The sequence below is a fragment of the Diceros bicornis genome, chromosome 8, assembly GCF_020826845.1.
Source record: "Diceros bicornis minor isolate mBicDic1 chromosome 8, mDicBic1.mat.cur, whole genome shotgun sequence".
Lineage (NCBI taxonomy): Eukaryota > Metazoa > Chordata > Mammalia > Perissodactyla > Rhinocerotidae > Diceros > Diceros bicornis.
This window is the reverse complement of record NC_080747.1, coordinates 24299652-24325828: the sequence shown is the minus strand read 5'-3', so window position 1 is coordinate 24325828 and position 26177 is coordinate 24299652.

The window sequence follows — 26177 nt, the reverse complement described above, 5'->3', positions numbered from 1 at the left end:
AATCATTTGAAAATATTGTTTACTGCATTGTTTTCAAAGGAGAATATGTTTTAAATCATATTCATACGGGCTAAGAGGTTTAGCAAAGTGCATTTCATAATTTTGGTTCTGTGACATGGCCATTTAGAATGCCGATTTATGAAATTTTTAATTTTCACTTACTCTGCAGAGTATTTTAATAATAATTCAACATATGAATTAAATTTTTATTTCACAAAATAAAACCAAATGACTCAGTCGATAAATTTCAGCTGTGAAAGAAGTGAATGGAGCAGCAAACTGTGTATTAACTGCCCAATGCACTTGGAACAGCAAAATAAATGCCACTGTCCCTGCCTCCCGGGAACTTGCGATACAAATCATACACCGTGATGTCACTGTCAAGCCCAGCATCATGCTCATGCTTTATACTCAGGAAAAGCATAGACCACAGGTCTAGGATCTTGGATTTTATTCCTTTCCCGTCTTGAACATCCTCTGCAGCTTTGATGAAATAAATTTACTTTTCAGCTTCTCTGTGTGAAATGAGAGGGTTGGATTAGATCATTGGTTTTCCAATTGTTTTACACAGAGACATTTAAGGGCACTTTGACCGGAGGGGTCCATCAGGGGGTCCCATAAGAGGAACCTCTCACTCCCCACTGCTTCAAACAGAGCAGCTCTGCTTTTTCCTCTTTTTCATTTTGGACTTCTAAACTAGCTTTCTTTTGAACAAACAAATCAGTACACTAAACGAAAACAAACGGAACAAAAAATAAGCAAACAACCAAAATACGACATCCTATTTTTCTTAAATACATAGTTTGGAAGGTGGCAAACACAGTAAACTTCAAGTTGTGCAGTTAAAATATTTCTCATTTATAATATAATAGTCATGTAATTTGTTTAGTCCTTACAATATTCCAGGTAGTTAAATGGATAATCTGATTTCATTTTGGCAAGAACACTTAAAGGCAGGTATTATTATCACGCTTTTCACAGAAAAGGAAATTGAATATCAGAGAGATTGATTTCCAATTATCCAATTCCCTAACATTTTTGAGAGCTTACTCATGCCAGGTGCTTTGTCAGGTGTGGTTAGGTTTCATACCTACAATACTTTATTTATCTACGTATACAGTAAAGCTCAGAACTGGAATTGGATTCCAGAGTGGCTGACAGCAAGGCCAATGCTTCATCAAAGCTAATGATGATAATAAAACGGCTGCCACTGAAAATAATCATATAGCTCACCTTGACTTGGAGAGACACCCTTACAAAACACTGCATATCAACAATTTTATTTAATTTCATAATGCAATAAAATATACTCTTCAATTATTCCCATTTTAAGAATGAGGAAGCTGAATTTTAAGCAAGTTAAGTGGTTTGCCTATGTCTAAGATCAGAGAACCAGTAAGGAGTAGAGCTGAGACTCAATCCTAAAATGTCTGAGACCAGAGCCTTCATTTAACCTATAAACCCTCCTGCTTAATTTATCGCCACACTGCCTCCCAATAATTAAAAGGGAGTTAAAAGTAAGAGAACCTGAAGACTGACACTCCTCAACTCAAAGCTATCATTATCAAAACAATGAGATATTGGTGAAAACACACACAAATAGATCAACGGAACAGAATAGAGTCCAGAAAGAGAGTCACATAAATATAATCAACTCATCTTGACAAAGAAGGAAAGGCACTACAATGGAGCATAGTAGTCTTTCCAATAAATGGTGCTGGAACCACGGGACATCTACATGCAAAACAATGAATCTAGACCCAAACCTTACAGCCTTCACAAAAATTAATTCAAAACGGATCACAGATCTAAATGTAAAATGCAAAACCATAAAACACCTCGAAAACCACATAGGAGAAAATACAGGTTACTTTGGGTTTGGAAATGACTTTTTAGATACAACAGCAAGGCAAGATCCATGAAGAAAGAATTGATAAGTGGACCTCATTAAAATAAAAAACTTCTGTCAAAGACACAGTTAAAAAATGAAGACAACTCCTAAACTGTGAGAAAATTTTGCAAAATACATGTCTGATAAAAATTGTTATTTAAAATATATGAAGGACATTTAAAACTCAAGAATAAAAAAAAAAATCTCAGTTAAAAAATGAGCCGAAGATCTTAACAGACACCTCAAAAAAGAAGATATACAGATGACAAATAAGCATATCAAAAGATGCTCCACATCATATGTCATGAGGGAAATGCAAATTAAAACAACAATGAATAATATATTACATATATTTATATAATTTATATAAATGTAGAATATGTGCTTTTGAACTTAGCTAAAAATATTTGTACAATTACTGCTTAAGTATGTTAACTAAATAACTTAGGAATTTTCAGCGTTTCTCATTGAGATATCCACCAATAAAGATTAAATATTCTTTTTGACCACAATGCTCTTTACTGTGAGATACAGAAAAACATTATGAAAATTTAAATAAACAAATTACTGTACAGTTTTAGAATAACAACAACAACAATGAATTACTGCTATGCCCCTATTAGAATAGCCAAAATCCACAACACTAACAACACCAAATGCTGGCAAGAATATGGAGCAGCAGGAACTCTCATTCATTGCTGGAGAGAATGCAAAATGGTACAGTCACTTTGGAAGAAAGTTTGACAATTTCTTACAAAACTAAACATTATCTTACTATAGGATCCAACAATTATGCTTCTTGGTGTTTACTCAAAGGAGTTGAAAATTTATGTCCTCACAAAAACCTGCACGTGGGTGTGTATAGCAGCCTTATTCATAATTGCCAAAACTTGGGAGCAACCAAGATGTCCTTCAGTAGGTGAAAGAGTAAAGAAATTGTGATGCATCCAGACAGTGGAATATTATCCAGCACCGAAAAGAAATAAGCTATCAAGCTATAAAAAGACATGGAGAAACCTTAAAGACATTTTACTAAGCTAAAGAAGCCAATCTGAAAAGGCAACATACTGTGTGATTCCAATTTATGGCACTCTGGAAAAGGCAAAACTATGGAGACAGCAAAAAATCAGTAGTTGCTAGGCAGTAGTGGAAACGGATGAATAGGTGGAACTCAGGATTTTCCTGGCAGTGAAACTACTTTGTATGATATTAACATGTCATTATACATTTGCCCAAACCCATGGAATGCACAACACCAAGAGTAAACTCTGATATAAGCTATGGACTTGGGGTGATCTGGTGCCAACATAGGTTCATTGGTTGTAACAAATGTACCACTCTGGTGAGGAATATTGATATTGGGGGAGTCTATACATTTGTGTGGGGAGAGGGGGTATATGGGAAATCTCTGTAACTTTTGCTCAATTTTTCTGTGAATCTATAACTGTTCTAAAAAAATAAAATCTACAAATAAAAAAGTGAATACTCAAATCACTCACTAATCATCAGGGAAATGCCAATCAAAACTACAATGAGATAATCATCTCACAGCTATTGGAATGGCTATCACGAAAAAGACAAGAGAAAACAAGTTTTCGGAGGATGCGGAGTAAAGAGAACCCTTGTGCACTGTTGGCAGGAATGTACATTGATTCAGCCACTGTGGAAGAAAGAGCAAGTTTCCTGGAAAATAATTTAAAAAAGAACTATGAAATGATCCAGCAATTCCACTTCTGGGTATATATCCTAAGGAAACAAAATCACTATGTTGAAGAGATATTTGCACCCCCATGTTCATTGCAGCATTATTCACGATAGCCAAGATATGGAAAAAAACCTGTGTCCATTGACAGATGAATGGATAAAAAATGTAATATATATACAAATAATTATATATCTATAATGAAATATTATTCAGCCTTAAAAAGAAGAAAATCCTGCCATTTGTGACAACGCAGATGGACCTTGAGAGCATTATGCTAAGTGAAATAAGTCAGAGAAGAACAAATACTGTATAAGATCTCACTTATATGTGGAATCTAAAGCTACCAAACTCATAGAAACAGAGAACAGATTGGTGGTTGCCAGAGGCAGGGGAATGGGGGAAATGGGTGAGGGTGGTCAGAGTTATTTTATAAACTTCCAGTTATAAAATAAGTAAGTTTTGAGGATTATATATATATTTCTTACTAAAATACTTGTGGTGGAAATAAGGATAGTTGGGAGAAAGGAACTTAAAAAAAACAAAGTAAAAAGAGCCAGTGGTAGATACGAGGGCACACCCTAGAAAGACAACCTCCACCTTTAGCCTTTAATTTTGTGTCTCAGGGCCTGTTTCTGCCTTACTCAAAGGAGCAAGAAGCCACTGCCAGGCATTGCTTGCTCTCCACAGCAGGTTCTTACAACCAAGCCAAGTCTGAACAGCTCGTGGCCTAGAGCAATAGTCATAAACTCATTGCACACACAACCTTTCCCCTTCACCAGGTTTGAAAACAATTCCCATTACCCACAGTCAGAATTCTTGCCTCTTGATTTTCTTACCAATTTTATATACAATGATCTTTACCCTGATAACTACTAATGAGGCTTAAAAATGAAACAAAATCATGACTGCAGCCTAACAAACTATCACTATAGCCTAAACTAAGACTGTTTCCATAAAATCTATAGTAGGAGGGCATAGTTTCCCATGTCAAATACTTATCTGTACTTTAACATTTGGCTACACTGTCTTCTGGAATGTGAATTTTTCTCAATTCCCAGGGTAGAAATACATTCACCTTCTCCTCTTTCTTATCGTGTCTATCATATAACTCACTTACTTTTCATGTGTAGCTTGGGTTGTTATTGTATAAACAGTTTTTGCTCATGCAAGTGTGCTTTATAAGATATAATGAGTTTGGAGACCAAAAATGACTAGAATAATTAGTTGAATGAGAAGCATTAAAAACCCAAATTGCATTTTGCACACAAAAATACGTTTTGTTCTTGATTGCTCTTCTACGTTTATCAAAACACATTTGCTTAGAAATCTATTCATAAAACCATGGTACATTTTGTTTTTATCCTCTCAGATGGAGAGCCAAAACTAAAACTTGCAGAAAAGTGTAAAAAATAAATTGTTGAAAAAATTCAAGTTAGCAAATCTCTTCATTACAACAAATACATACATTTTCTCTCTATGGGTAACACATGGTTTGGACAGGTGTTAGTATTAATAACAACAAGAGATTTGCATATTGTATAAACAAGTTTGCATATGTACCATAATACCTAACACTCTATACATAAATTTCCACAGATGCATCTCTCTTGTCTAAAATATGTGTAAAGCTTTCTAGCATGTACCGAAAACACTCCAGCAATAATGCTTACTGTAGCAAGACCCAGGCATATCTATTCACAAGACCTAAAATGCAATATTTATGCCATCAGTTAAATCACTTGCAAATTAAATTCCACCACAGAATCCAAAAGGTAACTCTTTTAAAAGTACTCTTGGAAATGAGAATTAAATAAAATCTTTAAAGTTAAGACATTGAAAACAGTAATGGCATGTTTTATAGATTAAAAAAAAGCTGTAGGAATTAAAACTTTTTTTCTATCTGATGTTGTGTTGAGGAGGCATGAATGCAGAGACACTTATTTTTCGCTTTGTTTATTTTTGGCCAACAGCCAGTTAAGGCTGTAACTCTAGCCTGTAGAAATTGGTTGAGTAAATGGAGACAATGAACCAGGTGTAGTGGATGAAGATTAGGGAGGCTAAAATTATAGGGTTTACTGAGGTGTGATTCTATTGTTTCAGCAGGGGTATCAACTCCTTCTGCGGGAGGTGGGATGTGGAAAGAAACATCACATTAACCAAAACAGTTTTCCCATATATGTTCATGTTGGTTTATATCTCAAATGCCTATCCACATATTAGGTATACCTGCATGAACAGCTATTTAAAGATTTTTTTCTATGTTTTTATCAGAGATGTTAAATTTGTCTTTTTTTCCCTCTCTTGCCACATCTGCTTGCCCACTGATGTATAGATTTGACAAAATATTTTTGGGGCTCCTAAAAAAAGGAAGATCAGGAAGACATATGCATAAATTTAACCTCAGGGTAACTTAAAAAAAGTTCTATCAGTGGAGTCTTACACTTTTACTACATCGTTAACTACTCTTCTTGTGCATAATTTAAAAATCATCTCAGGATGATTTGATTGATTAAGGATGACATGTATTTTGTTGTCTGAATTTATAATATGCATCAAAAATGGTAGATTATATGACCCTTGCAAGCAGGTTGTTGGGATTAACATGATCTCAATGCTCTGCAGAAACAGATGCTGTTACTTTTGGTTTCCGATCTCCTTTTCTCAGTCTCTCAGATCATATAAAATTTCTGACACTGGTCAAGCAACTTCACAGATGTTTCCCTGGCAAAAAGTGTGGCTTGGTATTCTTCCTTCCTTATGTGTGACAGTAAGGCACACCTTTGCACAATTTACAAGGAAAATCTTACACTTTATTTATAAACCAATGAAAGAAAAGCACAAGGACAAGTGACCTAGAAATTCTTAATAAATTCAAGAATAATTCTTCTTCATGTGGGTATTGAAGTTACTGAATCATTGCTAAAGAACTCTTAGCAATTATCAAACCTGACACGTTCTATGAAACCTTCCATTTTGAAAGGTTCCTCAACACTGCTATCATTTAAACCAGGTTGAAATATTTAATCAATCCAAGGTGTCTTTACTAGGAGACACCAACTTACTCTATCTTGTTTAAATAGAACACAAATTAAGTTAAGTAGGGGCTGGCCCCGTGGCTTGGCAGTTAAGTGCACGCGCTCTGCTACTGGTGGCCTGAGTTCAGATCCTGGGCGCGCACCGACGCACCGCTTCTCCGGCCATGCTGAGGCCGCGTCCCACATACAGCAACTAGAAGGATGTGCAACTATGACATACAACTATCTACTGGGGCTTTGGGGAAAAAAAGGAGGACTGGCAATAGATGCTAGCTCAGAGCCGGTCTTCCTCAGCGAAAAAAAAGAGGAGGATTAGCATGGATGTTAGCTCAGGGCTGATCTTCCTCACACACACACACAAAATTAAGTAAAGTATATGAAATAGCTCACAGAATATCAATGAAGCCTAGAAAATCAGGCTTAGAAAAGTCTACGAGGCCAGGAAAAATAACTAAATTACATTTCTACCTAGAAGCAATATCATCATCTTTGGACAAGTTAATGCAAATCCTGAGTACAAGATTCCATCACTAAAAGCTTTACCAATGATGTCTCTTATAATCCAAAAAATTGCCCATCACACTCTGCTGCTCTCATCAGAATGGATAAGAAATGTACTCTTACTTCTATTTTTAAATTTATTTCTGATGGGTGATTCCACCTGGCAGAGGCTAAGTTGTTTGCATATATTGCATATTTCAAATGTAAGGTTTTCTGAGAAATTGAGAACTGGTTGTGCTCAGAGTGACCACAAACTTGCCAAATGCCTGATGCATATATTAAACTTTCCTAAAATACCACCAGCTTACATGTTTAATTTTATGTTTCAACAAACCACTTGGTAACTTGTGAGACTGGTGATTTTAGTATTCTAACTAAAAACCTGAACTGGAATAGATTGTGAATCTGTGACTATATACAACTTATACCTAAATTTTAAAATTTAATAAAATTAAAGGGAAAAGGAAAAGAGGAAAAAAGGTAAAAAGCATCCTACAATTGTGAAATATGGTTAAGTAGGAACTCATCTGCCTTTCTCAAAGCTACAGTGTTTGATGTACTCTGTAGGCCACAAATATCCATATATTAAGCGCTCAGAATCAAAGTCCAGGATGTTACATGATAATGGAGGTCTATGTCTCCATTGTTTCTCTATCCTGCCAGCCATCTCCTCTCCCCAATTCCGGGATTTATTATTAGTCTTCAACTCCAAGCAGGAAGCTCCTGCACTCCATCTTTAAGTCAGTTCAAGCCTTCCCTTTTCCCTTTTCCAACCCCACAATAAGGATCCTGTAAGGCCCTGAAAAAGAGTACATTTTCCAATTCCCATTTGGAAATGAGCTCTCTGAACTTCTGAGAGTACAGTGTGGGTGAGGTGTATAGGAAATGTAACATCTCATTCTTTTGAGATTCCCATGTTGGGAAACCTGGAAAAAAACTAACATCTCAAAAAATCATCCTGTCAAGGCATATATATATTCCACCAGAGTCTAGAAATAATATATGTAACATTTTATTTTTAATAAAATATTAATTGTTATCACTTCTCTATTCCTGGGATATTCATTTAGGATATGGAAATTATGACATACTTCTTGATTTTTGTTGCTGTCTTTCAAATATTTCCTTTTTATTTACTGCTTCAAAATCAAACGATAACTTCATCCAGTGTAAGCATAACTTTATACAGAGATTGAATGCATACCTTGAATATCAGTACAGCAAATATATTTAGAGATATTAGAAGAAATATTTGTAATCATTTGTTTTCATAGAATGCAACTTCTTATCATCGAAAATAAAAATAACCTCCTTGAAGTTTTTACTGAAGTTTGATACTAAAGCTAAGAATATTTCTCATGTCTCCAGTGTTATTAAAATAAAATATATTCTAAAATGACATCAAATAACTGAATACTGTAATAATGTTTAAGTAATATGGGATTGGACATAAATAGCTACTAAAGCATAAAATTATTTTACTGAAATTCTTACCTGGTTTAAGGTAAGACATTTCCAGTGGTGATTCCGGCTCAAGACAAGGTTGACATAAGGGAAGCCATATTGTGGAAAAGAAAAACTCTATTGTAACTTTGAATGACCTCTGACAAACTAACCGAGCTGGATATGCACCCTCCAGGAAATCTAACTGCTCTGTGGATTTTACGACCCCTGTTTGTGCATGTAGCTCCCAACTGCGATAAGAAGATAACTTTGCTTTTTTGAGTTCCCTAGGAATGTGATGACCCCCGAACAGAGAATCTATGCTGATAGCCATCATCAGTGAAAACTGAAAGATCTGGTGTGGCACTCCAAGTCTGTAACACCAGAAGGTCAACATTCCTAACCCCCTCCCCAATAACCCACCGGCCTATATAACTGCTGTAACATTCTTGCCTCCTTAAGATGGTTATTTTGGACATGATTCGGCCATCTTCCCTCTTGCTAGCAAGCTGTAATAAAAAAGTCCTTTTTCTCCTACCACCTTGCCTCTTGACTAATGGCATGTCTTGTAGCGAGCAGAAGGCCTCACGTTGGGCAGTAACAGTGGCATGGTATCAATTTTCACATAAGCAATATAATATTGTACATCATTAAAATATACTCTTTAACTTTTATTATCATATAATTTTATTTATTTATGTTTTTGTGAGGGCGATTGGCCATGAGCTAACATCTGTTGCCAATCTTCGTCTTTTTGCTGAGGAAGATTGGCCCTGAGCTAACATCTGTGCCCATCTTCCTCCATTTTATATATGGGATGCTGCCAGAGCATGGCTTGATGAGCAGTGCATAGGTCTGCGCCTGGGTTCCAAACCTGTGAACCCCAGGCCACCGAAGCGCAGTGCGTGATCTTAACCACTATGCCCCCGGGCCAGACCCTAGTTTTATTTTTATAAGTTCAATAAAGGTAGAAACACTATGTTTAAAATCTTAGAAGTATATTAACAATGTTTTACAATCGTCATATTTATGATAGCAATCTATAGAACCTGCCTATTATTTGAATCCTATCAAGATTCACAGGAGAAACTTCATCTGTATAATATACACCATTGATTAACAACCTGGAAAGTACCATTTTTTCAATAGAATCAAGAGAAAAAGGGGAAAAAAATGATTGACTGCTTCCCCAGGAAAGTGTGCATGCGTACACACAGGTACATACACACACACATACAATAGCAATAGCAATATTAAATACTTCATGGTTGAATGACAAAGCTACGTTATGACAATTTTTTGGCTTGATTAAAACTTTTTCCATCACCATTGCTGTATTCAACAGAATAATTCCCGGTGTGAAAATAAAAATATATGGATTTGCAAAAAAGTGGACAATTTTATTCAAGGGCATATTTCAGGTTGATAGCATTTTTATACCTAATAGCAACATTTGTAATTTCTAGGATCTTTCATATCTTTAATTTTATCATGTTATTTAAATACACTGTAATACCTTAAATCATAGAGAAAACTAAAAATCCACACATGTAAAAGATTTCTGTTAAGCATATGTAAAAACAAAAACGTCTCAATAACAGCTTACCTGGGAAAACCTTACTGTTCCAGATCCCAATAATGGAATTATCAACTTGCTAACATGTCCCCATTTGATTAAAACTGAAGCTACTGACCAAATGGTATACAAGTCAAGAGACATACTATGATATGGTGAAATTTTCATCAACTTTGGATATGCTAGAAAACAAAATGAGACTTTTTTTTCCCTCTTTTTTAAGAAGAGGTAAAGCATTGTCTTCTCATCAAACTGCACTTTGTTTCAGGTAAACGCCACAACATTATATCCAAATTGGGCTAAATTCAATGTAGCAATGTGTGAAAGTTTAATTGTTACTGCAACCCTAATAGGACATCTACAAGGTTGCATACACTGGGACCAGTCTCAGTGTAGCGAAAACACCCAATTTGACCATGATAAGTAGGCAGACTTCAGGTGCGTTCTTGAGCTTCAAGCCTCTTCTTTAATCTGGTGTGTGTTTTCTTATTGTTGAGTTTTAAGAATTCTTTGCGTACTTTGGATAATGGCCCTTTGTCAGATGCGACTTTTGCAAGTATTTTCTCCTATTCTGTGGCTTGTCTTCTCATTTTCTAAATATTTTCTTTCACAGAGTAGAAGTTTTTAATTTAAATGAAGTCATGCTTGTCTGTTATTTCTTTCATGGATCATGTCTTTGGTGATGTATCTAAAAGTCATCTCCATACCCAAGGTCATCAAAGTTTTCTCCTACCTATACTATCTTCTAGGAGTTTTATTGTTTTGTGCTTTACACTTAGATCCCAGTTCCGTTTTGAGTTAATTTTTGTGAAAGGTGTAAGGTCTGTGTCTAGATTCTTTTTTTATTTTTGCATGTGGATGTCCAATTGTTCCAGCATCATTTGTTGAAGAAACCACCTTTGCTCCATTGTATTGTTTTTGCTCCTTTGTCAAAGATTAGTTGACTATATTTATGTGGGGCTATTTCTGAACTCTCTATTCTGTATTCAGTCCCATTGATCTATTTGTCTGTTCTTCCATCAATACCACACTATCTTGATTACTATAGCTTTATAGTAAGTCTTGAAGTCAGATAGTGTTAGTCCTCCAACTTTGTTCTACTCTTTTAATATTGTGTTAACTATTCTAGATCTTTTGCCTCTCTGGATTAACTTTGGAAACAGTTTGTCAATTACTGCAAAATAACTTGCTGAGATTTTGATTGAGGTTGCATTGAATCTATAGATTAATTTGGTAAGAACTGACACTTTGACAATATCGACTCTTCCTATCCATGAACATGGGATATCTGTCCATTTATTTAGTTCTTTGACTTTGTTCATCAAAGTTTGTACTTTTCCTCATATAGATCTTGTCCATATTTTGTTAGATTTGTCCCTAAGTATTTCATTTTAGGGGATACTAACATAAATGTCATTATGTTTTTAATTTCAAGTTCCACCTGTTCATTCCAGTATATAAGAAAGTAATTGACTTTTCTATGTTAATATTTTATAGTAAAATCTTGCTATAATCACTTACTAATTGCAGAAAGGTTTCTTTTGTTGATTCTTTTGGATTTTCTACATAGATAATCATGTCATCTGTGAACAAAGACCATTTAATATCTTCCTTCCCAATCAGTATATCTTCTACTTCTCTTTCTTGTCTTATTGCTTTAGCTAAAACTTCCAGCACACTGTTGAAAAGTGGTGGTGAGAGAGTACATCCTTGCCATGTGCCACTTCTTAACAAGAAAACTTCATGTCTCACTATTAAGTATGATGTTAACTATAGCTTTTTTGAAGATAGTCTTTATCAAGCTGAAGAAATTCCCCTCTATTCCTATGTTACTGAGAATTCTTATCATGAATGGACGTTGGATTTTGTCAAATGCATTTTCTGCCTCTATTGCTTAGATCATGTGATTTTTCTACTTTATCCTGTTGATGTTATGGATTATGTTTATTGACTTTTGATTGTTGAACCAGGCTATTTTCCTAAGATAATTTTCACTTAGTCATGGTATATAATTCCTTTTATACATTGTTGGATTCGATTTGCTAATATTTTGCTGAGGCTTTTTGAATCTATGTTCATGAGAGAGATCAGTCTGTAGTTTCTGTTTCCTGTAATGTCTTTGTCTGGTTTTCATATTAAGGTAATGTTGGCCACATAGAATGAGTTAGTAAATATTCCATCTACTTTTATCCCCTGAAAGAGATTCTAGAGAATTGGTATATTTTCCTCCTTAAATGTCAACTAAGTCGTGTAATTCTTTCAGTACATAGCTTATTTCTTTCCAGGGCAGGGGCTATACTTTATAACTTAGGCCATGATAAGATATGGCCCTTATTTTTTACACAGAGGCAATTATGATTGTAGTTGAATATTTTGAGACCAGCAAGAAAAATTCTCAAAAACACTTGTCCTGCCTGAGTTCTTTGTGCAATCTTGAGGAAAAGATGTGCTTCTTTCTTCAAGAAAGCAGAAGGGAATTACTTTTCCCACCATAGAGGCTTAAGGAGAATCTGAGGGCGCAAAATTCTCAGGCTCATTTATCTAGATGCCCTCATTCCCAGGTCTTGCTCTCCTAGTCTTTTCCCATCCTTTGACATAGGCTGGTCATACCAAGGCTGGACATAGAGTGTGCAGTGAAGCATTGCTATCATTGCTCAAGGTGTTAAGCTTGATTTACAGCAGCTGCAGGAGATATGAATCTCCTTAAAAGCTGCTTTAGAAGCTCTGTGGCTTTCACAGCTTGCCCTAAACTAACAGTTGTATTCCCTGGGACTGTAATTTTCTTTTTACAAAGCTTCAAATGCAGTATAAGGAAGCTAGGCCATTCAGAAATTGTTATAACGATTATTACCTCCATACTGTTCAATTAACAAAGTCAAAGCATATCCTGGTCCTTTATGATCCGCTGTTCCATGTACCAATTAATCACAGGTAGGAACCTTAGCATTTATGATGTACTATGTGCAGGAGAAATAGGAATCCTAATTACCGTCAGTAATGTGGTCTTTCTGGTTGTCAGACTGAGGAGTAATCTAGGTGCGAAAATCCATCCTGAACATCTATTTAGGACCCTTCCTGGTAGCCACTGTCATATTCAGGTTCTTCTGAGGGAGATTCTGAGGGAACATAATCTCAAAGATGGGAGGTGAAGTACAAGAGCAGAAACCAGCAAGAATCAATATAAGGATTCATTTATCAAGATGGCCACAACTAATTTGAATGGATTGTTTGCTAGTTTTGGACTGTCCACAAAAAAGCCATAAAATCTGTGTCTCAGAACTGGTCTCCTGGAAGAATTTATTAAATTCATCTTATCTCATTAGTTTGAGAAAGGGAATGAAAGAGACAGCCCTAACATCTGGTAGCTGTTTTCTACCTATTAAGCCATGGTGTTATCTTGTGGAACATAAAATTTTTTTTGTAATATTAACATCAGACAAGGACTCTTCCTGACCATAATAGAACAAAAGAAAAACAAGATCGCTACAAAATATGCCTAAAGAGTGGTAAATATATTTTGCAAGCATAAAAACACGACCAAACATGTCTTTCTCCTCGTAGCTTTTTCTCCAATGATAAACCTAACCCTGCTCTGTTCCTCCTGTATTCAACATAAAAAAATACCAAAATACTAAATCTCCAAATTGTCTCTGACTTCTTAGAGTTCTCAATCCAGAACAGCCCATGCTCCCTTGAAACCCCCGCCAAATCTCCTAACAGACGCCCAAAATTCTGTAGGTAAATCTGTATTAGTCAGGGTTCTCCAGAGAAATAAAGTCAATAAGATAGATTAGACATAGACACACAGATATAGATATAGATATAGACACACAGATATAGATGTAGATATAGATACATATATAAGTGGAGATTTTTTATAGCAATTGGCTCATATGATTATGGATCCGGAGAAGTTTCACAGTCTGCAAGCTATAGAACCAAGAAAACCAGTGGTAGAATTCAGTCTGAGTCTGAATGCCAGAGAATCGGGGGACTGATGGTGTAAGCACCATCTGAGTCTGAAGGTCCAAGAACCAGGAGCACCAATGTCTGAGGGCAGGAGGAGATGGATGTCCCAGCTCAAGTAAGAAGAGAAAATTCACCCTTCCTCCACCTTTTTGTTCTATTCAGGTCCTCAATGGATTGGTGATATCCACTCAAGTTGGTGAGAGTGATCTTTCCTCAGTCTACCAACTTAAAAGCTAATCTCTTCTGGAACACCATCACAGACACGTCTACAAATAATGTCTTACCAGCTATCCGGGCATTACTTAAGCCCAGTCAAGTGGACACATAAAATTAATCATTTCACCCTCCTAACAATTCTTTTTGGTAAGTTACCACATTTTTCATTGTTTTCAGTCTTTTCTGCTACCAGAACTGAATAAATCTAACTTTGACCATACATATGCTCCCTATGGTCTTTGCCTGGAGGGCATCAACAGGGGAATCATTCACACTTTTGAACTGCATATGGTTGGGTACCAGTTTGATTCCTAGGGGCCCTGAATAATACAGCTGCAGGGCAGGGAGCATCAAGGACACAAAGTAAGGTGCTATCAGGTATGCCTTTATGAATCTTTCCAGAGCCTATAAAAACATGTGACCACAGTACTAGAGATGTACTAGAGATGGGAGGCCAAATGGATTTTAAGTAAGAAGTATGATGTCTCTGCTAGGATAAGTATCCAAAAAAAGTAGGGCAATACTTCATTTGCAGTACAATGTGAAATGTGCTCTTTAAGCCTGTCAACATTTACATTTCTGAAACATACTGAGAAAAGTATATCAAGATAATGGGGACTTGTTAAAATTATTGCACAATGAACATTTCAAAATTATGAATGTTACGTTTTAAGTATCTTGTGAACAGGTTAAATGCACATGTCAAAATACCATTTATGCACTGATTTTTGGATTGAAAATTTGCTTATAAGACTAGGTAAATATACATCTAGAACTGACTGATCTCTTCTATGAAATTATCTCTACATATTGGAAAAAAAATTGAATTTGAACTGTAAAGAATGGTCTCTAATTCACTACAACAGCCAGGATGGTCCTCAGGAGAAGAGGTGAACATTGAAGTAGCCATTTAGGGCTTTTGTAGATAATAGTAAATAACTGAAATTGTTCTCCAATGAGATTGGTTGCTAAAATAGACTATTAGGTTTGTGTAGCCCTATTGTCCTGTGAGCTCCAGATCCTTCACATTTTCCTTCCATATGTTTCCCTTGAGATCTCTGCTGATATTTAAACAAAATAGCTGTCCAGGAATGTTTTTCTTTTCTGGAAAAACAACAACACTCTTTCATCCAGGATCCTTATGCCTAGGTGGCCATTTATAGAATTCTTCTCCTAGGAAAATATGAGCAAAATTGTTTCCTTTTCTTATTTCAATAAAATAAAGTTTTCCTCTTTAAGTTTAGTTTTTATCTTCCATAAAATATTGGAAGACCAGGCATAACAATTTTAGGTGTGCATTGTTTCTCATTACTATAATATGCTTTTCATTAATTTCAGAAGGAGACAAATTTTCTTCAGGTTACACAATATAATTGAAGTAAAAATCGAATGTAATAATCTCAGACTTAAGTCAGATGTTTTACCGTCTTTATTCATTCATTCACATATTCCTTTATTCACTCAGTAAATATTTATTGAATATTTCTGTACCAGGCACCATGCCAGGTACTTGAAAACAGTTGTAAACATGATACACTCAAGCCCTGTTCTCATGAGGTTTATAATTTAATACCATTATGCTTAAGAATCTCATGGTAAATATGAAAAAGGCTTTCAGTATTGGGGCTGACCTTTAAAAGATACTGAAAGGCAATTTCAATATTGTCTGTAAGCACTTAGGTATTTTCTTATGCAGATTTTGAGAGGAAGGTTTCCTTATTGAGCAAAGCAAGTATTCTCTTTAGATGAAAACAGTAATTTGGTAATAGATATTCCAAAACGATGTTTCCCTACCATTGGCACTTTGGTTTTTCACTTGGCAAACACTGAAAAGGAATGAGTACGGACAGTTGGACTGCAACTGAAAATAGCATGGGTGTTTCTCTTTTTTACAAATCTCGGTCACTTAATAGTTCATCAAATCCAGAAAATCTTTATTTAAGCATTAACATCACTGTCACTATGACGAAATTCCAAGAGCTGTGTTTGATGGAAGCTGCAAAATCAGATGATGAAAAAAACACCCTCAATATGTTTAACACCAAGAACTACAAATGACAGGCTACTTTTCCTTTCTTACATTTATGCAAATCCTGATATTGTTAATAAGTGCAAGCAATAATGTCAACAGCATTTTCTCATTTATAATTATTTTGAAACAAAATTTTCCAATCGATTAGTACAGTGATTCTATAAATCAAGACTGTACTTTAAGAAGGAAAGGGATAAATACACAAAATGTGGAAGCTTATTCACTGGGGAAATTAAAAGAGTATTTACACAATGAAAGGGTAGTAATAAACTACCTTAAATCTGTTAACAAATGAACCTCCAAATTTGGATGGTTTAAAACCACGTGACTATGAAAGATACAATAAGATAATTCAATAATCACCATGTGCTTCTCATATCTAGTTTGGGTCATAGTAAACTTTCTGTGAAAGTTTGCTTCCTGTTGTTTGCTGTCATTGGGAGATCAGAATTCACTACCCCAAAATGTCTCTCTTTGGCTTGATTATTTTTAAGGACAAAGACTCTGAAAGAAACCTCTGAAACTTCTAAAAGGCTTGTCCCAGGAAGGAAATATCACCATAGATAACTCTGGGTATAGTAGACTGCAGGATCCTTGCTAAACCCGTTTTTATCAAAGTTCTCTCTCTCTCTCTGTGTCACATTGTCTATAAATGGCCCACAAACATTTGTTTACCAAACATTTGTTTTTCCATCTCCATGTGAATTGCCTTCCTCCTCTTTGAAGTCACAAACCACCACCCCCAACATCCTCCTTTGTCCTTGGATGATGAGGGTATTTAAGGTAGTGGCTTCCTCAATTTTGGCAAGTTACTCTGTTTTCCTGGGTTTCTTCCGTGTATACATGTTATTAAGCTTTGTTTGATTTTCTCCTGTTATTCTGTCTCATATTAACTTAATTCTTACACCAGCCAGAAGGACCTAGAAGATAGAGGAATAGTTCTTCCTCCCCTACACCATCCTAGTTCTAAAAATAAGTGAAGAAACAAATTTAAAAGCTGTTTTTGACTGTATATGTTTGAAAATTAATGCTTTAGAGACAGTGACTCTGGTTCAAAAACTTTTTTACAACTAATTGTAGGGATGTATTTCTGCATATTTGCAAGCATCACTAAAGTCATTTTACAGTGATAATTTTATTACAAATGTGAGGTAGAGAGAATGAAAGCCTGTGAGATCTCAAATTTATGTTACAATAACTCACTCACAAATCTTTCCTCCACTCTTTAATAGTTGAAAAGGAACTATACATTTCCTTTTGAAAATGCTGAATAGTAGTACATACTGATTATACTAATACATACTATCCAATGCATATGTATAATAATATTAGTGCATGTGATGGCATATCTCTAATAGAAAATAGATCAGTGATTGCCAGGCATAAGGAGCATTGGGAAGTTTTGACTACAAAGCGGCATGAGGGAAACTTTTGAGTGAAGGTATTGTTCTGTATCCTGACCGTGGTGGTGATTACATGGTTCTGTGCATTTCTTTAAATGCTCAGCATTGTACACCCCAAAACAGCAAATTATGCTATATGTAAAATAAAAAAAGGAATCAAATGGATTTAAAGAGGTCTATTCTGTAGGCCATTCACATAAAATGCAAGAATTTTCACAAGGTAAAAATTGCATTTTCCACAATTCACTATTTATATTTTATCAAGTTTATATTTTTGATTATCCTAAATTAATGATCCTGTAATCATTACAAAAATATTCCAAATTATGATTAACTCAGAAAATTTTTAAAAATTAAGATTTTAACCTTTTTAATACTAAAGTTTTCTAAGAAAAGTGGTAGCATTTTTGAAGCAATCTTTAATAGAAGAATTAACAAAGTTGCCTGATTCTTATATATCTGGTAACTCCAATAGTCTTCTATTTGTTAGTATTGAAGCACTATTCTATGAATTAGAATAGAACTTTCCAGCATTTTGTATATTTTATTACTACGTCTTCCTTTCTTAAATTCTCAGACTTCAAAACACCCACTAATTTAGGTAAGAAACAAAACTCCATAAAGATTTCCACATTTTTATAGTATTTTAAATTACATTCTATGTTTTGTCTCGTATTTTTACTGTAAGTTTTATTCAATAATTATTCTTTACTAGGATTCGCCAGTCATTCTGCTTGATGCTGAGAGGATTGAAAGATGAATAAGAGATGCTCTTTGCTCCTAAACATATAGTTAGAGGAGGAGATTCTAAGAAATATAAAATGACTGAATCCCAGCGCTTATGGGCATAATAGATGTCTGAAAGAAGTGGTACACAAAAGTGGAATTAAAAGTCTTTAAGCTTACATTCAGATTGACAGAAAAAGGATAATAAAAAGTAAAGGGTCTAAATCTCAAAGTCTTTACATTGTTGTGTAAAACTAAAAGGTCTCAAATATGTGTGAAGTTGAATTTGCTACTACACCTACTCAAGGAAAGATTGTCTCCCTCCCCCAGCCCTTAAGAGTAGAGTGACTTTCCTCTGGGATGGAAAGATGGTTTCAAGGTTTAGCCCTCCTTCTTCCACTACTTTGGAAGTACAGCATTCTGGGGCCTTGCCCTGTGAAGAAGGTCTCGAATTCAGCAACTATTTGGATGGGCACTAATGTTTAATTTCTCACTCCATTACCCTCAAAAGCAGTCAAACTTGAGATTTTTATTTTATGACTAGTAATTTTTAGCCATATTTAAGAAATCTTTGCCAACTCCAAAGTCACAAAGGTTTTCTCCTGTGTTTTCTTATTGAAGCTTTGGAATTGAAAAAGCTTTTATTTTTTCAATTAACATTTTGATTTAAAATTTATTATGTGGTTTTTGGCATAAAGATATGAGTTTTTTGTTGTTGTTTGATTTTTGTACAGAAATACAGTTAATATAGCACAATTTATTTACAAAAAGTAACCCAAAATATTCTTTCACTACAGAATTGCAGAGATGAGTTTCTCGTGTGTCAAGTTTACACATATATAGTTCTATTTATTGACTCTATTTTATTTTACCAGTATTTTTGACTATCATTGTTCTTGCAACACATTGTCATAATATTGCATTGTAGTAAATTTTGAAACTATTGATGTAAGATCTCCAGATTTGTTGTTTTCTTCCAGATTCTCTTGATTAAGCTAGGACCTTTGAACTTTCAAATGAATTTTAAGGGCACATTTTTAATTCCTACAAAAATACTGCTGAGTTTCTTTTAAGATTATATGAAATAAATAGAACAATTTTCAGAGAACTGGCATTTTAACAATAAGAAATTAGAGTCTTCTAATTCAGAAACATGGTACATCTCTCCAGTAATCTAGGTAATCTTTAATTTTTTTAGCAATATTTTGTATTTTCAATGTACAATCCAATTTTACTTGGATTTCATTTCCAGTTATTTATTGTTTTGAATGCCATTATATGTGGTATTTTAGAAATCTTATTTCTAATTTTTATTTGTTATAAATATTACAGGTTCAGTTGATATTTGTATATTGACTTATCCAGTGACCTTGCCAAATACACTTATTAACTCTAATATTATGTTTTTGGACTGGATTTTATATATGCACAATTGCATAATCTGTGAATAAAGATTATTTTACTCCTTTCACTGCACCTTTTTATTGGGTGTGAGGGCATGGTCCTATCTTATTGTATTGCCTAGGAACATTAGTACAATTTTGACTGCCTGTGGTGAGAGTAAACATCCTTGTCCTGTTTCCAAATTCAGAGGAAAAGCCTATAATATTTAACTATAAAGTATGATAAGATGTTAAATTTTTTGTAAATACTCTTTATTTGAATAAGGAGGTATCATTCTATATATGGTTTATTGAGAGTTTTTGCAAAGAAGAGGTATTGAATTTTATCAAAATTATTTATCTATAAAGACAAATATGTGTGTTTCTCCAATATGCTGTTAATGTAGTGAATTTCACTGATTGATTGATTTTCTAATGTTAAACTAATCTTACATTACTTGGATAAACCCACCTTGGTCATGACATGCTGACTTTTATTTGTTATATTGTTCTTTTGCCTCCTGATACTTTGCTCAGTCTTTGTATATTTAAGTCTATGAGACTGCATTATACCATCTTTGTGCTTATGTTACAACTTTGCTCGAAAATTGCAAAGGCCTGAGATAAAGCATCCATTAAAATGATATCTTGTATTTTTTTCTTAATATTGTATTGCCTAGGACTTGGAGAAAAAAAATAAAATGATGAGGTTAATTAATCACCAACTTAGATGATATGTGAAACTAATTAGGCCCCTTTAGTAGCATGTAAAGAAACTCTCATCTCCTGCAGCCAGTGGGCAAAAAAATGGAAGACTTAATCATTAGGATAGGCAAGCTCCAAAAAAAGTTTAAATTCAAAACTGAAGCAAGTATGCTATATCTAGGTTGGGACCTTTTTGAAGAAGGAGTAGGACAGTGGCAATGGGAATTGGGATGTCTGGATAAATGCACTTGAGTACATTGAAATATCACTTTCCTTTGAACCCTGTGACTTCACTTCTTCCTGTCAAAGTTCAGCACCTCTCCCTTCCCTGAAGATGATGGAGAAGCCCTTGACTTGTCAGACAACATGCTTACACTGCGAACTATGCCCATCTACCTCCCAGAAACCAAATCAACACCAGAGTCAAATCACTAATCTACCCAGCTATTGATATGCTGGACTATTTCTAAAAGTTGCTTCAGGATCTAGCAAATACAAGAAATGAGGAGCTGGAAAAATATGGATGGTCCTTGATTCTGAGTGTGAATTAAGGGTGGGTTGTGGAACAGAAAGTTGGATAAAGAAGGGTTTAGCAATATGGGAACACTCTTCCTTCTATAGGATTTAACAGCTTGACAAAGAATCTGGGAGACCTTGTTAAAATCTTGCTAAGATGGTTCTTGGATATTCAGAAAAAGCAATGAACACATGAGCGAAGTAAAAATGCAAGAATTGCTATCACAGAATGTGAAGAAGGGAACAAAAGCCTCAGAGAACTGGTGATACATTATGTAAAACAGGAATTTTCATCAGCTGTCTGTGTTCCATGAAAGGGGCCAGATTAAAAAGAAAAATAAAATGCACTGCTTGAGAGAGATGTCAGCATTAATGAAACAGTGGTGGCTGTCCTCTGTTCACCAGGGCTCATGGTAGAGAACACTATTACAAAACTGGGCCCCTGAAAGCAATGGAGATAATAGGTTCCCAAAGTAATAAAGGTCAGATGGTGGCAATTAACCACAATTACATAACTTTTGTAGTAAGCAGAAATACTGAATTTGCAGCCGCGAGGTCCTAACCTGTATAAAGATATGGAGATGGTTAATAGAACATAATGTACCTAGATACAAGGTCAGTGGATAGCCAACTAAGGCTGACTCTATAGAATTACCATATATCAAGGATGAATTATAAGGATGCTGAGAAAAAATGCCCTAATGCAAGTCATGATCTCTTGTCCAGTTCCCAGACTTGATCCAGTTATCAGACTCAGAACCTACTGACTGAAGGAGAAGCCAGGTCTCTAAGAGGATGGGTCCTGAATTCCCCAAGATTGTGTGTACTTGAATGATTTCCCAGTTTTCTAAAGGAAGCTATGGCCATTAATTAAGGTAAAAAAACACAGAGCAGCGAGCAATGCCAAGATATTTTGAGGACACAGGGTCTGAGATATTGATACCAGGATACTTGAAGTGTGAATCCCATGTTAGACTAGGGAGTGGGTGGTGGCAGAGGAAGATTCATGGGGAAGATAATGAATGATGTCCTAGCCAAAATCTGGCTGACAGTGGATACACTAGATCAATGGACAAGACAGTGGCAATTTCCTTCATCTCTGAATGTATATTTGAATGGATATATTTGATAGTTGCCAGAAAATTTTTCATTAATTCCTTGGTCTGTGATGTAAAAAGTATTACAGTAAGAAAGGCACCAGAAGTGTCCTCTCCTACTCCCAGCCACAGTAGCAAATAAAAAATTATAGTGTATCTCACAAAGAATGGACTATAGTCCATGCTCTGGGAGGATGCTCAAATCTGTCCTTCACCCTCATTCCTCCTATTGCTGGGACTGTTTGGATGCTGGAGGATGGTAGATTATATATATATGTGTACATATAGTATATGTGTATATATCACACACATCCCAAAATATAATCATAGTGTATATTCTGCTTTATAGCATTAATTTTTCTTAATAATATATATTTAATAATATTTTTTAAATTATTCCGTTTTTATCCCTACATACCTCCATTGTCATCATCATAATCGTTGGCATCATTAGCATCATACTGTTTAATGGTCACACAATGTATCTTTTATAGATAAAGTATAATTTTTGTGCACAATTTCCTATTTTAGAGCACGAATATTATCAATTTTTAATGTTATAAATAATATTAAATCATTAAACATATATTTTATTCAACAAAATCATACATGTAAAAACATTGGAAATCTGCAGAAGTCATGAGGATAGGTTAAAATATCAGCAAAGAAAGAACCTGATTCAAGTCCAGTTGAGATTTTTTTCTTTTACGGCTATTTACCAAGACATGTCCTGGGTCAAATGTCAGTTTTGTTGTAAGCAGAAAGATTTTACTATGAAAAAGAAGAATCAGAATAGCTTTGTGTGTGTGTGTGAGGAAGATTGGCCCTGAGCTAACATCTGTGCCCATCTTCCTCTATTTTGCATGTGGGACGCCACTACAGCATGGCTTGATGAGCAGTGTGTAGGTCTGCGCCTGGGATCTGAACCCACAAACTTCAGGCCATTGAAGTGGAGAGCATGAACTTAACCACTATGCCACCAGGCCAGCCCCAGAATCTGTGCTTCTGGTTGGGTAATCTCAATTTGAGTTCAAAATCCTGTACTTTACTATGTCTGGTCTGTGGTTACATCTAACAAAGGAATTATTAATTTTAAAAATTATAGTTTTTTCTGTTCTAGAATGTTCATTTTATTCTCTCATATTAACAAATTACAATCTCTTGAATGTCTTTATGTTTCCACCTCTTATCTTATTATTATCTCTATATTTTGTTTATCATTTTTGTGGTCATTTTAAAGTCCTTTTATACTAACTCCAATATCTGAATTATCAGTGTACCTACTTCAATTTTTCTCTTGATTATCATTTATCTTTTAATATATGTTCTTATGTCTTGTAAAATATGATTGTACGCCATATATAGATGTTGCAGGTACCTCTTAGAAGGACTTTACCCCTGAGCACCAAAGACAGAAATTTTACTGCCTTTCAGATGCAATTCTCCCTCGAGTTTGGTTTGTTCGAGTTTTTGATTGAGTTCCTGGAAGATACCCACCTCCTCTACTCTGAAAGTTCTGCTTTTCAAAGACTTTTGCCTTAACTCTTTCATGTCTAACCTCAAATAAGTTCAAAATCTGACAAAGGTCCTGAGGGAAAGACTTTGCCTTAGCATGACTTGTCTCCCAAGTACTGCAAGATTGGTAAAGGATTTTACTTTACGTTTTCATCTCAGTCCTATAGCCTTCTATGTTATTTAAGTAGTCAGCAAATACTGAGGGAAGGCAAAATGGCAGAAAATTAGAAAATATCCTAGAAATCATTATGTCATGCCAACGCATGTAGGCTTCAAAAACTGTGCTGATTCTGGGGTTGGCCTGGTGGCATAGTGGTTAAGTTCATGCTCTCCACTTCAATGGCCTGAGGTTTGTGGGTTCAGATCCCAGGCGCAGACCTACACACTGCTCATCAAGCCATGCTGTGGTGGTGTCCCACATACAAAATAGAGGAAGATGGGCACAGATGTTAGCTCAGGGCCAATCTTCCTCACACACACACACAAAGCTATTCTGATTCTTCTTTTTCATAGTAAAATCTTTCTGCTTACAACAAAGCTGACATTTGACCCAGGACATGTCTTGGCAAATAGCCGTAAAAGAAAAAAATCTCAACTGGACTTGAATCAGGTTCTTTCTTTGCTGATATTTTAACCTATCCTCATGACTTCTGCAGATTTCCAATGTTTTTACATGTATGATTTTTAAGTGAATCCCTTTATTTGTAGTTGTGGCAGAATTGACAGTGTATTGCTGCCTACTAGAAAATGGATTCTACCAATTGTGCTATGTATTGTTTTTGTACTTGATTATAACTTTGCTACTTGGGCATAGGTTGTTAGGATCTAAGCACAGATGGATTGAAGCAGGTTAAGATGGCTTTGTTACAAGTCGATAGGTTGTACATTTCTATGAAAGTAGAGCCGTATACAGTATTTTCAACTTCACTGAGAGTCTTACTAAAGGTGGAGGCTGTAGTAAAAGCAGGCAATTCTCAAAAACCAATCCAGCTTTAATAACTTTACAGTCTACAGTTAGCTTGACATTGAAATAGGCAAGCATAAATTATCTAACTAGACATAGTTGATACAATGATTTTTTTACTGATAAATATTTTATATAAAGCAAAATATGCTTTTATGAATAAAATAGACATTAATGAAAAGACTTATTTTATAATAAAGTTAATGTAATATGCCTAAAAATGTATCTCAAGGATAACCCTAGAAGTCTAAAAGATCTTAAAAATAGAAACATTTTATACTTTGATAAGATGAATATCAACCATAGAATCACAAAACTATAAAACAATATAATAAAGTAAGAAGTAAAAAAAATAAAAATTTATGTTGGACTTAAAACTAACAAAATAGAGAATGAAAAATTGTGGAAAACTTGGATAATGCTAAAACTGACAATTTTATGATGGTATTGAAAGAAACAAGACCTTGAAAATCTGATGAAGGAAAATTAAAATTAGAAAACAAAATTATGCAGTGTTGGGAAAGAGGAAGTGGAAAACAAAAATATGCAAAAGATTAAAGGAACGTATTTGCAAATTAATTTAAATAATGATGAAAATTTAATGACTCTGTAAGTTTCTCAGCAAATTTCTAGTGCTAAAATTTATCAGAAGACAGTTACAAACCTAACAGAACATCCACGCAGAGAAAAGTACTTAAATGAAAAAGGTACTATATCCAGATCATTTTCTATCTAAAGTCTAACAAGTCTTTACATGGTATATGATTCCTACATTATTTCTTCTATTACAAACTGAAGAAAGAGACTAAAACTCCTCCCCCAAATATTGTATGAGTTTTAATTTCAAAAGCTGTTAAACAAATTAATGAGTCCCATACTCAACTATATCAATATTTGGTAAAAAAGATTTATGAAGAAATTTGACACAAATTATCAACAATTCTTTGAAGAATTTAAAATGAGGAAATGGCTTTAACATAATGAATTCTATTTTTCAATAATTCCATAAGTATTAAACCAAAGAAGTAAATAATATGAAATATTGTTTTCATAAGACATCCATGATGTCCCAACTACCAAAAATATTTTTTTGCATCCTTTACATAATAAAATTAGTAAAAAAAGTAACACTTTGCTATATACTATATATATTGCATATAAAGATATACACATACATTTGAGAAGAAAGATTATTTGAGAATTATATATGTTATAGTCCCTAAATATAAGAAATTCAACATGAAATGATTGTAATTTATAAAAGATTTGATAATTAGCAATATCCAATTAAAGTAAAATTGGAAAAATAAACATATCTAGGAATAAATATAACAGATAGTAACAGGACCAATGTGAATGAAATTGTATTTTTTATTGAAATGTATAAAACTTTATGAATTATCATTGTAAAATAAGATCTGAGTTAATGTATAGACAATTATAATCTGGAGATAACTCAAAGTCATAAAAATGTCACTTCTTCCTAAATTAATTATGAATG